The following is a 13574-nucleotide window of genomic DNA, read 5'->3' on the forward strand; positions in this document are numbered from 1 at the left end:
TTTATTTTATTACTTCTTTTGTTTTAATGTTTTCCAATCTAAAACCAGTACTTGTTGTGTACTGGTTTTGTTTAATGACTAACCAGGACTTATGCCCTGAAAACCAGTACTGTACTGGTAAAATCAGTACGAATGGTCACCTTGAATTTAGTACATGTTCTAAAATAAAATTAGCTTGCAATAGAATTACATTTATTTACAAAGTTTGATAGTTACAAGATTTAAATATAAAACCTTTGAGTTATTTGTTTATTTTTACTTAAAATTTTTTTTCTACACCAAACTTGGAAATTAATACAGTTCAGATCACTGTGTTCTCAAATCATGCAATCTGTTAACTTTGCAAAATATAAAAATCAGAAAATTGCATATGAAAATTTTCTTTAAAGTTTTGAAATAATAGCTGAAATATGAGATCATTTGTAAGTTATGTAAAAAATATATTTTAATAAAAGCACTGTCAAAGAATATGTTGGATTCAATGAGCTTTGGCGTTGTTATCAGAATTACTTTTAACTAAATTAAGAAGTATAAAGTATTGTACATTTTTTTAATTATAGAAATAAATTTTAAAATGTAATGTAAGGGGGGAAAATTACTGTTATGAGCAAAGAAACAAAAATTATTTGCTTAGAATCTGAAGCTTTTAACATGTTTTCAAAAATATATTATAAATGAAAATTTTTGTTTTTAATGTAACTGAATTAAAAACTTAAAAAATATTTAATATATTTTTGAATGGAATTACATAATTAAATTTGAAAAATTATTGTATTTTGGTTGTAATATATTATCTAAAAGTATTTGTTTTATGTTTACAATATAAATTTTTTATATGAAAAATTACATTGTGTATTGTAATTAAATTGTCAAATTTTTTTTAAATGTTGTAATTTATCATTAAAATTAGTAAGGCAAATATTGATTTGGAGTAATCAATAGCTGCAGTTAACTGTTTTTTTGATAAAGAGAAATGATATTTGGTTACTTCTGATGACTAGAAGATTAAGAATGAGACCCCCCCCCCCCAACCGTAATCCTGAAAAATATAACATCAATTGAATGACAGATGTATAATTACATATGATTGTTCTGCCATTAAATTTTTAATTTCTGCAGGAGTCTTTATGTTTATCTCTAGATAAAAAATTCAAACACTTACATAGGGATTATCTCTGATTACCTTTATTTATATGTTCCAAATTTTTTGGAAGTTTAAAAATAAATCTACTTACTGAATAATTTGTCTATTCGCTTAAATTATACAACAAAGTTTTGGTTCCAGGCCAGTAGCATTTAAACTAAATACTATGGAGAAGTAGTGAAATGATCTACCAATTTAATTTTATCAAAAGCAATGTTTTTTCTTCAGTTGGTGAACTGAGATTCACTATTGAATGTTATTTCATTACTTATGATAGGTACCATAACAAATAAACTTTTCAGGTCTGTTAATTTGTTATATCATCAGAATTAAAATGAAAAAAATTATTAGTTATAGTCCAATTAAAGTACTTAAGTTAATTGAGAAAAAATTTTAATTAATGATTAATGCCTTAAAATTTTGGTAATTAGTATCTTTTTATAATATAATTATAAAACTTTGCTTGTACCTTCTTTTATTGTAGACATGCATAATTTTAATAAAGTTCTATATATTTATTTAACACAAAAATATGCACATTATTTATTGTGTAAGAGAAGTATTACCCAATTAACAAATTTTCTGTGTTTATAAAACGATATAATTATATATGTTTATAAAATCTTCTCAAATAATTCTTTCTTTCTGTTACTTATTCACATAATAAATTTCAGAATGACTATAAAGTACTTTTAATTTCTACTGGGTTATATTCCAGCTAATTTCTGGGATAAGATAGCTTTGTGAATAGTGTGACAGAGAAAAGTAAATCGACATATACTCAGTTAATAAATTATATAACCTTTTCTCAGTTTAAAAATATTTCAGAACTTTATAAATTAATAGTAAGTATTAAATATTTGTTCCTATAATATTATATTTTTATTTTGATAACTTTAAAGCTTTGTACACAGGCTGAATAATTTTTTGTTTGTTTGTTTATTCTTATAATAAATTTCTCACAAATACATTTGTTGACTTTTTTTTTTTTTTTTTTCAATTGTATGAATATTAAAACTCAATTTCTGATTCTGTATTAATCTTCAATCTTAAAATTTTTTTGTTGGCCTTAAATTTTTTACACATACAGTATAGCAGTTCTTAGTTATTAAATAGAAATAAATTTAAGTTGCTATTCTTTAATGTTGAGTTAACATTTAAAAAAATGAGTAATTGGATAACTATAGACTTTATTGAATGCCAGTACTGAAATGAAGTACAAGCTGAATCATCAGATTGCTGTGAATTGATTACATACAAATTTAATCTAAAAATTGAATTTCGTGAAAACAAAGTTCAGTTTTCAGATCAATTCATTGATAGAACAAAATTGTGTTCTGTATTAAATTTTATTTTTGAATTTAGGATAATTGCTTAGAAATGGAAAAGTATTATCACTATTTCTTAAAATTTCTACCATTTTATTCATTATTTATATATTTCAATAAATAAAAATAGACAAGAGATATGCAAGTAGTTATTACTGGTTTTATGTGTACTATTGTAATATGAACTGTCAATGAAATTTTATTGAATGAGGTTTAACTCTTCAATATCAGGCGATTCAAACTTAGATTAGTACTTGCAAATAAACCCATTAATTCTTGCAATGAAGAAAATTGTTATTTACATATAGTACTGTAATAATAGAATTTCTTAAATATATTATCACAATGGAAATACACTTCTAGCTAAAATCAATACCATCGTGTGATGTGATCATTTGCCAATACGACAAGCATGTAAGCATTTTCAAGACACAAAAATAAGTTGCTAATGACTGATATTAATTTTATAGAATGGCTAATATGGAACAAAAAATATAATGCTTAATTACTCTATATTTTTAAGGTGCATTAACATATATGGAATAAAAGAATTGATTTATTCCAAATATACTAAAATTAATTTAATTAGTTTTAATTTAACCTTCAGAATTATATGGAATAATTAAGAGGCAATTTAAATAAGTCTGATTCAAATTAATGTCTGTTAAAAAAATTTCTGTTTTTGAATAATATAAGAGAAGTGTATTTTCAAATGGTTTGAAATGCCATCCAATTGCAGAGTTTAAGAAGCTGAAATTTTTAATTATGAATTAAAATGTTACTTGCTCAAGTGCTATTGAATGCTTGCAAGATATATTTAGCATGCATAAAATTTAAACCTTATTATCATGGCTGTAAAGAGTTCTTGATACTGCTTTAATTTTTCTAAAGAGTCATATAGGCTTAATTTATATGCAAAAATAGCAGTTTCATTTTTTTTATAGAAATTATTCGTAAAGTTAAAGACTTCCATTGATAATTGTCCTAAATTTGAACTGGATTCTTAATAACTATATTTTAAAAGTAAAAATAAACAACTTGAGAATTAATGTTTTGAATTCTCGTATGTATTTTAAGCCGGCAGTAATTTGGTAAATATATCCTTAATTTTGTGGAATTGTAGTTTTGAGGCCTATACTATATTTCGTCACGTATGTGAAGATGCTGAATGTTTTTTTTTTTTTTTTTTGTCAGAGGTTAGGTTTTGTAATGCTTTTTGAGATTACTGCTCATTTCAGTTGCTTTATCTCAAATTATCTACATGTATACTTCCGAGACATTAAAAAAAGAACATATATTATTATTATTAGCAGACGAAGAGGGGAAAAAAATCGGTAAAGCATGAAAAAAAAATTGAAAGATGAACAAATTTAACATTTTATGTGACAGAGGCATTTGGTGAAGAAGGTTAATTTCTTATTAGGATTAATTGAGAAATCAAAAATGCATTTTAAAAAGAATGGAGTGCATCCAAATTCATTTCTTAGAATGTTTCCGTGTTTTTCGTATTTTTTGCACTGAAAAATGATGCGTGTGTTCCAGAATTTCATCTTGCCCACAGGTAGAGCACAGTGGAGAAGTAAGGTGACATTGAAATTCAGAGATCTGCAGATTTTGGATTTTTTTTTTCCCCATACAACGGTGCAACGAGACTCAGCTTCAAAGAGGATATGTAACATAATGTGGGCCTGTTACTAATTAGTTTTTTTTTTTTTTTTTCTTGTCTTGGCCGGCCAATGGTTTTCCTGCTGATGTTGAAGCTTTGAGATGCTTGGTTACTTCAGCAGATTCAAATCTCGCTTTACGAGCACCTTTCACAATGGATGATCGACATTACGGAAACAAAAATTTAAAAATACAACTTGCTTAAAGAGGAATGTTTCGCAAAGCAAGTGCCGAGGAGACACCATGACGCCACATGTTGAATTGGCCTGCGCTCGGATGTTTCGAGCATTTGCTTAATGGGAACTCATATCTATTTAGAAGACGTTTTGGCCTACTTTGTCATTGTCGAACGTGACTCGAGAATTCGAGCAAGTGTCTGTGGAGCCTTATTCAATGAGATTGTTCTTCTGGTCATGAATATGAGTTGGATAGCAACAATATCGATGAGCTGATGGAAGTATGCAACCAGAATTACCGATAAAATGCATTCTGTGTCACAGCAAAAAATTACAGATTTGTTATGGGGAGGAGGAATTGATATCCTCAGTAGAGCAGCAATCTTTCAATAAAATAAGAAAGATGCTGAAAATAGGAAATTATTGTATCGTATGTCGAGAGGCATCACCCTAATCATGTGTTCTACAAACTTATTTAATGAATTGTCTTATTCTCGCCAAATTTTGAAGCTTAGTGAAAGACGAATGTCTTTCGACAACTTCTTGTAAAAAAGGCATGCATTATAAATAGAAAAGTGCATAATTATAAATTTGCTTTGGTATTTTTTTTCTCCGAATGGAACTTTTTTCATTTTCTCGTATACTTATAAGTATACGTATTTCTCGTATTATGGAGGAAGTATTGCAATCATCATCAAATTCGAACCCGAGATTTTGACAAATCTCCACGTTTTAAACCACCCTGAGTTTGAAAAACACAATTTTGGAAAATGTTTGTCTGTCTGTGACGAAGATAAAAGCATTGCGAACTTGACGGATAAAATTTCATATGCGGTCTTACACCAAATTTCTAGATTTCTATCAAATTCTGAGCAAAATCCGTGCGAAGGAAGTTCGACTGTTTGAATACAAGATAAAACGATAATTACAAAACGAAGAGAGTTAAATGGATAAAAAATTGAGCATCTGTAGTCTAGACACCAATCAAACTTTGAGCCAAATTCAGCAAGTGGTTGATGCCTGGCGGACCGCACTTTCAAAAACATGTCAACGCGACAAATATACTAAATTTGGTACAGTTTTTTATGTCTACAAGTGTAATTAATTCTGTGTCAAATATTTGTATAATCGGGTTGGAAAAACACGTTTAAAACAAGAATGCGATTTTTGGGCACTAATAGCCGATGCCAGGGATTAATCGCCAAACATCTCTCTCTCACACACACATGGTCTTCCCAAAACTTTCTCTCATACTCTCTAAGAAAGATGTTTTCCCAGTGAATGTCTTGCATGGCATTAATATATGAAATATTAACCTTTGGTCGGAATTTTGCATTTTTCTGGATTCTATCATATGATCCTTTGCGAATGTTTTGGCGATTAATCCCTGGTAGGCGGTCAAAAGTATCCAACAACCGAATTTTGATTTCAAACGCGTTCTTTCAAATGGATTGAAATAAAAATTTGACATAAGACTATACTTAAAGTAGTAAAATCATGTAGCAAATTTGATATATATATATATATATATATATATATATATATATATATATATAAAGTCATTTAATTTTTAAGTTATCGCATTTGCATGTTTTTATCCATCTAAATTTTATCAATCTAGCTCTATTCGTTTGTAGTTATTATATTAACAGCCGGTCTGATAGACTGCCTCTGAAAGGATTTTGCTTTAACTTTGAAAGAAATCCACGAATTTGGTTTTAAGCCTTATATCAAACTTCATCCGTCTAGCTCAAAGCGTTTTTGAGTCATCTCTTCACAGACAGACGGATGAACATTTTCCAAAAATATCTTTTTTGAATTCAGGGAAGTCTAAAACATGGAGATTTGTCGAAATTTCGAGTTCAAATTTTTGGACGATTACTATATTTTCTCTATACCTAGTGTACGAGAAAGAGGAAAAGCTAAATTCATATCAACGATTAATATTTCGAAACTTTTGCGCACTAATGCAATACAAGTCTTTCTGTGGAATAACACATTTATTAAAGAGTATGCGGGGAGTATACAGGTTCTGGTTTATTGGACTGTTCCGCCTTTCCTTCTTCGTCATAATGCTTTTCTACAAAATGTCATTTGGAAAAGTATGGCTGTTATTGCTAACATCTTTATGTAAATAAAGAAATACTTAGAAAATAAAACAGAATTGCATTATATATATTGAATTTTCATCCCTCCTCAAAATAATATCTCAATGGAGTTTGCTAATTTTTTCAGTTGACTTTTTATTGACCGTTGATCTTATATTTTTTATATTGTCGGCATCAAAGTTATTTTTCTGTTGTAAATGTTTTGTATTATTTATGCTAATATTTTTATCGTTTCTGTTGTAAATATTTTATATTAGATATATTATTTTATTTATATTATTTTGTTAAAATTTGAAAATCCGAGGTTACATTTAAAAAAATATAAATATATCTAAATGAAACTTCACTAACTTGCTTTTGTCCATTAATTAAACATACAGTAATTTTTGCAATTTTTTTGCAGCTTTGTTGTCATTAATTAATGCTTCTGGCACAATATAAGGCTATTTCATTTGCAATAAGCTGACTACTTCAACGTTGCTTTTTATTCTGTAGGTAATTTTGTATTTTTACTCATTTCTGGTTTTTTTTACAGAATTATGTAAACTTTTGGTCGACTGAAATTTGCTGAAGTCTACTAAATTGTCCAAAAATTAATGTTTTCTGTGTTACAAAATCTAAAATTGATACTTATTAAAATATGATATTATGTTGCAAGCAATTAATTGATAAAATTACATTGTATTCAAATACTGCAAAAATATCTATTATGATTTTTATTCTGATATTTCATAATAATTAATTCATCTGGGAAGTCTCCTTTAGTTTAAATTTAATGCTTAGATTTTGAAAGGGGGGAAAAACTGTCATTTTGAAAGGTATTTAGATATTTTTTTAAGTCAAGTAAATTTTTAAAAAAAAGTTTTTTTGGTTAAGTCTTATTATTTCAAATTGTCACTTGACTTTTTGATTTGACGATTGAAATTGCTGTGGGATTTTGAAAAACTATGTGATCTATAAATGTATAATTTAATTCAAAATATTGCGGTAGTTATTTTGAGGATATGTTTTATTTATTCTAATGACATCTGTGTTAATTCACTTCAGATACTTAGTTATTAAATTGGATGAGTATATTAAATCTTATTTTGTGATAAATTAAATATAAAATATTTGTTATTTGGATTACTGTTATATTTTTCATTTTGAAGAAAGAATGCTAAATCTGTGCATATATAATTATAATTGTGCATGTATTATTGCATTTGGTTTATTTATAGGTTTATCCAAAAATTTCACAAATGTATCGATTCAAATATGTGATTTTATTTACATGTCCATCTATGCTTTTTATTGTTACATATCTACACTGATAATAAGGGATGACCTAACACATTAATTGTACATTTATATTCACTTTAATTGTTAGCTTCATGACTAGAAACCTGCTTACTTGAAATTGGATGGGACACAAAAAAAGTGAAATTTATTTAAACATTTCTATTAAATGAAACTTACTCCAAAAATTAGTTCATTAAAAGGAAAAGAAACAATTTTTAAGCTAAAAGTCGCAGAAAGATTTATTTTTTATTATTTAACAATTATACTAAATAATATGTGATACAAGGCCAATAAACCTTCTTTGTTTGTGGCTTTCAATTTTTGAACTGCTTTTTAATTTATTTGCAGTGCTAATCTCAAATATGACACATGTAGTTTTTTTCCCCCTGATAGCTCTGCTTTTTAAAACTTTACAGGAGTTAAATAATAAGATATATGAAATTTTAAAAAACAAATTATTCCTTAAATAGAAGAATCACATAAAAAGAATAGAGCTCACACAGAAAATTCTATGATAAATAAAAAGATATGATTATGTAGCTTTGTTAAAGGAGAGGGTTAAGCTTACAAACATCAGTAGATAATTTATGTGGATTTAAAAATAGTTTGGACCAGTGGCGTGCAAGGGAGGGGAGACCGCCCCTGTCAGAGGCCGCTAACCTCTCCCCTCATTATCGAGAAATTAAAAAAATTTTCTATAAAAATCTTAATCATTTCGGAAGGAAATGCAGAGTTACGTATAAAAAAAACCTTATAATTTAAATTCCATCTTCAATTTATTACAAAGTCAACATTCGATATATGCGAAGTTTCTCCGAATTCGACGGCCAAGTTAACAACAATTAAATCAATGGAACGTCGGGCATCTGATTCAGTTGTTTTTCATTTGCCCAGTAATTTTTACTACATTTGACAGAATAAATGACATGGCGACAAGTTTTTTATCGGTCGACTAAGAAATCAATATGATGATTGTCGACAAATTATTAGGCATCTTATTCAATTATCATCCATTCAGTCAGTAATTTGTGATACATTTTACAGAATGACCTACATGGTGGTAAGTGAATTAAATGTCGCATTTTACTAACTGCATTTTTTTTTTTTTTCTTTTTGGTTGATCGTCTAGAAGTCAACACGATGGACGAGATAAATTGTTACTGTCATCTATTGCTTTGATTACTTATCGGTGAAACTGTCAGGGAAAAATAGAGTATTATTATTATACAAGACTTGAGTGTTAAGATAATACAGCAATGAGCGCCTTTCGATTTGTTTCCCCTGATTCAATTTCCAATGAATCTATCAGAATAAAAAGAAAACATGCTATTTTTAACACAAATCAAAATTATGTGTGTGGGGGGAGGACTTATTTTCTTATTTAAAAAGTTAATAGCACCAATTTTGTAGCATATGAATATTTTCTCACGTTGTTCATCATAACCTTACTTTTAAAAGAATTTATAGTTTGAGGAATAAAAGTGAATAATAATTGGTTCATTCTTAGGATTGCTAATTAACCTAAAGTAAAATGGTGACATTTTTATTTCCCAATATTTATATCATCATAATCATATTTGGTTAGACAATCCAGGGTGGACCAGTACTTTCCTTTGAATTCTGTTCCACCGCATTCTACTTTTGACACTTGTGCGCCAGTTTCTTTTTTGGATAGTCAGGAAGTCTGTCTCCACTGATCTCACCCATCTCATTTTGTGTTTACCACTTTTCCTACTTGTTAGAGGTCTATGTAAAAGATTTTTTTTTTTTTTTAATATGGAATTAACATCTATTCTAAATACATGAGCCGCTCAGTTCATCCGATTTATTTTATGAACTTTATAATATCTGACTCTCTATAGATTTTATATAGCTCAAAGTTATACCTTCTTCTCCAAACATTGTTTATTTCTATCCCACCAAGAGTGGCTTGCAGAATTTTTCTTTCGAAAATGGCTATTTTATTTTCTCCAGCTTTGGCCAGGCTCCAGGTCTCTGAGCCATAGATAAGTATTGGTCTAATTAAGGTTTTATATAATAAAAATTTGTATTTCTTGATAGCAGTGAGGATTTAAAAAATCGTGTTAGTCCGTAAAAGGCTTTATTTACATTCATTAGACGACCTTGAATCTCCTTGAGTATGCTATTGTCATCAGTAACTATAGAATAAGATAAGTAAAACTTTGGATAACCTGAAAATTGTGAGAACCAATTTCTAGACGAAACCATGGGAGGTTTCATTACTTAATACATGCATATATTAGTCTTTTCGCTGTTTATAAGTCCCATGCTATTAGCAGCATGCTCTAAAGAAAGAAAAGCATCTTTTAATGAGGAAACAGTTCTTGAAATGATGTCAGTATCGTAAGCATAGGTCAAAATTTGTGTTGATTTCGAAAATATATTGCCTCTGATGTTAATTTCTGAATCTATGACTTTCTCTAAAGCAATGTTAAAAAGAAGTCAGGATAAAGAATCACCCTGCATGACTCCATTATTGACACTCATTTCTTCTGATAAGAATCCCAATATTTATATACTGAAAATACATTGCAAAGATTTAGATTAAAAAATTGGAGAGCTCTTTCTACATTATGTGGTATGGCTCAGTCTCAGGAAGGAGATCCAACCTATGTTTCTTTCAGAGAACCTATAAGCTGTTTATCTTGCAGTGGCTACTAAGCATATATAGTCATTGCTATAGCCTTGACATCAAGAGCTCTGTGCAAACCTACAAAAGATGCTTGGAAACATGTAAGCAGAATGTGTAGATATTTACGTGGCACAAGCAATGTTGGTCTTCTGTGCAAGTCACATGTGCAGACAGAGCTTTCCATTCTCAATGAATGGTGATGAAAAGACCAGATGCTCGACATTTGTTATGGTTTCAATAATCTCAGGTGGTTCCATTTGCAATGTTATGCTGCAATTTCTTCAAGTGAAGCCGACTATTTTGCAACCAGCGAAGAAGCTTGTTTGGCTCAAATTACTTTTCAAGGAGTCGATGACACTCTCACTCTATTTGTTAACAACCAGAATACCATAAAACTTGCTCAGAATCATCAGCTCCATCGAAGATTCAAGCACATTGGTGTGCGTTTTCATTCAATCAAAGAGAAGGTTTTGACGAAATATTTTAAAATTGGAATTTATTCCAACATCAGACCAAACTGATGTTGGACGGTATTTTCCAAAATCTGATTATATATGGCGTCCTTCACTCTTTTTGATGTCTGTACGTGATTCATTTCGCCGCCTGCCAGTAGTTTTATGAGCTTCTGTTGATATGGTATAAGATCACTAGAGTCTAATATTTTAAGTAACTTTTGATTATACTACATATAAGAACGTCAAATAAAAGAAGCTTTCGGAGTAGAATAAAATAACCTTTCTGTTGTTTTTGTTTCATTCTTTTTATTTCTGATTTTAACTGTATATTTATTTAGGTGTCACTATCTTTTTCTGATCAAATAATTTGTTTTATATAGTTTATTAAGGAAAAGATTAGTTTTTTTTTTTAAAATTTTATGTGCATACTTTAAGGTTTATTGCATGTCTTCACCTAATTAACACTGTCATTGTATATTACAAACAATAGCTGATGGTCTAAAAATTGAAATCATCAACATATGAAATCAGTGTTTTTTTTTTAAATCTCAAGAATGTTTGTTAATTTATGTAATGAGTAAAAAAGATAACATAAATAGCATTTCATTACTAAATAAGCTGATAATTTTTAAAAATTTGATAATTTCCTTGAATCTGTAGCTAATTGCAGTAAACAAAGAGAGTTTAAAACTTTAAATCCAGTAACTGCAAATAAATCTTCTAGATAAATATTATAATTCCATAAAACCTTAAGGAAAGTTTTTAATAAGTAGGGAATTCTTTACTGCATTTTTCATTCAATCCACTGCCATGTAAATAAAAACCAGACATGGTGGAGACATAATATATTCAACTAATAAAAACAAAGTCGAAATAAAAGCAAACTTTAGTACGAGACTTCAAATTAACAGATTTGAATCACAGACAATATGCTGACATGTCACATTTACGCGGATTTCTGCATTTCAGAATCGAATTTATCTTTCTTGAGATCGATTAATTTTCATTTATGTAAAAATTCTTCTGTATTTTTAATATCTCAAACACTTTGTGTTTGAGATATTACTTAATTAATCATGCTTATTTTATTTCTTGACTTTTATATACAGCACAATTCGTTATCTTATGAAATTCAGCTTTTTGAGTTGCAAAACTGTGTCATTTCTGAACATTCTATTATTTCAGTCCCCCCCCCTCCCTTGTTTTATGTTTATAAAAACATTGTAATAAGAGAAAAAAAAATTGGAGATACCAATGTATTCAAACATAACTAGCCAAACATGTGTTGTAACATATAATGACAGCAAGTATATCTATTAACATATTTGTAGCCATGATTTACGACTGTGATTCGAATTATTTAATTATTACATAATTAGATGAGCCCTTCTATCTTTAATTTTAATTGTGATAGAGAACAGGTAATCTAATTAGATAGTAAGTGTGAATTTTAGCAGCAGGTAACCTGTTAAAGTAAGTAAAAATTTTCAATTATGCATACTTAACAGGTTTAACATTACTTAAAAATTTCTTGTCAATTGCGCAAGAAATTGTTATCATAAATTAAAGGTAACGGGAGAAATCAACTTGATTTTTTCAGAAATATGTTTGGATGTAAAATATGTAAGAAATTATTATAGTCTCAATAATTTGGCTGTGAATTTGTATTAATATTTAACATGATTACTCACACAAATATGCAGAAACATAAATTAAGCACGTGTGCTTTGTTATAAAAAACCAACTATGAAAGTGGCTTGGAATGAAGTGCTTGTTATTTGTAAAATAATATGGTTCCAATGTCCTGTAAATATAAAATGGAAAATCAATCTTTTTGAAATTTCTCAATCAAATAAAATTGTTATTGTGTGAATGATATCCTTTAAAATTTTATGAATGAAGCCGCACAGTTTCATTTTCGTTTTCAATTTTGTTTCTAGCCACATATATATGTAAAAACATATTTTTAAAGGAGTTTCGCGGTCGAAGAGAGAAGACACTTTGAAATTTTAAAACTTCTGATTTATTTCAACCCGGAAGGCATAATTTATGGACAAGTAAGAAGAGACGAGATACGTCTGTCGATGACACAAGAGAAGAGTAAAAGAGCGATAAGAGCCCGAAATATTTTTCTTCAGTGATTTTATACTATGAGATTTTGATAAGGATTTCTTCAACACTTACCGATTTAGCTAAGGGAAATATAAGTATCTTTTAAAAGAATATGCTTTGCATGACAGATTTTTATCCCTTCTCTCGTAGCATGGGAATTTGCTGATTAAAGCAGTTTTACAGAGCCCGCGTAGGATTAATTCAATAAAAAAGGTGGAATTTGACCAGGAAATTAAGAAATCACTTTAGAATGAATATGGATTAAATTAATTAGAAAATTAATTAGGATTTAAATTAGATTAAGAGATTACAATTTTTCTCCCACTGGAAGACGTGGAAGTGTGTCGGGGCCCCAGTCATGCCTTACAGCGGCGTCCAAATAAGAGAGTGAAATTCAAATGCATATTAAATAAACATATAATATTTTAAATATTTGTGAAAATATTAGGTAAACTTAAATAATTAACGATACCAAAATAATAAAAAAAAATATGTAAGGTAAAAATGATTTTCTGCAGAAACTCAGTTGATTGTCTCTATTTAGTGAGGGATGTCTCTAGGAAATGCTTGCACACAGTGTCTTTTAGTAGTAGAAGGCTCACCAAAATTATCAGTTTGAATATAAGATAATAGAAGAATAAATTGCACTCGT

The 13574-nt window shown here is 28.7% G+C and overlaps 1 protein-coding gene across 7 annotated transcripts in view; it reads left to right on the forward strand.

Annotated features, from left to right (window-relative positions):
• LOC129981777 (serine/threonine-protein phosphatase CPPED1-like) overlaps nucleotides 1–13574 on the forward strand; it is a 143130-nt gene that overhangs the window by 5673 nt on the left and 123883 nt on the right. For 3 of the 7 annotated variants that reach the window (XM_056092779.1, XM_056092777.1, XM_056092782.1), the window contains exon 2: nucleotides 6825–6912. The exons of 2 other annotated variants lie outside the window; for them this stretch is intronic. The gene's annotated coding sequence lies outside the window, so the exon portion shown is untranslated. Of the gene's footprint in view, nucleotides 1–6824; nucleotides 6917–13574 lie in introns of all 7 variants that reach the window. 2 more of the 7 variants (XM_056092780.1, XM_056092778.1) reach the window with 1 other exon arrangement.

The sequence above is a fragment of the Argiope bruennichi genome, chromosome 8, assembly GCF_947563725.1.
Source record: "Argiope bruennichi chromosome 8, qqArgBrue1.1, whole genome shotgun sequence".
Taxonomy (NCBI): Eukaryota; Metazoa; Arthropoda; class Arachnida; order Araneae; family Araneidae; genus Argiope; species Argiope bruennichi.